Here is a 709-nt window from a genome sequence, read left to right on the forward strand (position 1 = left end):
CGCAGGAGAAAGATTAGGCGTTCTGCTCCTGTAAAGATTTACAGCCTCGGAAACTCTGTACAGGGTCGCTATGGGTCGGAACCGACACGACGGCACTTAACAACAACAGCAACAATTCAAATTTACACACCAATCACTAAAGCTGCTGCTGATGAAATGGAAGAAATATATGAGCTTCTTCAGTCAGAAACTGATCAAACATGCAATCAAAGATTGTACTGATAATTACTGGTGATTGGAATACCAAAACTGAAAACAAAGAGAAAGGATCAGTATTGGAAAATGTGACCTTGGTGATAAAAAATTGATAACTGGAGGTCGAATGATAGAACTTTGCAAAAGTAACAATTTATTCGCTTCAATACTTTTTTCAACAAAAGATAATGATTAGAAATGTGGACCTCACCAGATAGAATGCATAGGAATCAACTTGATTACATTTGTGAAAAATGAAAATTAAAAAGCTTTATAATGTTGTTGTCAGGTGCCTTTTGAGTAGGTTCCTATGCAAAACAGAACGAAACTATGCCCAGTATGGCACCATTCTCATATTTTTTATGTTTCAGACCACTGTTACTGCCACTGTGTCAACCCATCTTGTTGGGGGATCTTTCTTTTTTTTTTTGCTGATCTTCCATTTTCCAAGCAAGGTGTCCTTCTCCAGGGACTGATCCAAAGTGTGAAAAAAGAAGTCTCTCTCTCCATTCTT

Source organism: Chrysochloris asiatica, unplaced genomic scaffold (assembly GCF_000296735.1).
Source record: "Chrysochloris asiatica unplaced genomic scaffold, ChrAsi1.0 scaffold00480, whole genome shotgun sequence".
Taxonomy (NCBI): domain Eukaryota; kingdom Metazoa; phylum Chordata; class Mammalia; order Afrosoricida; family Chrysochloridae; genus Chrysochloris; species Chrysochloris asiatica.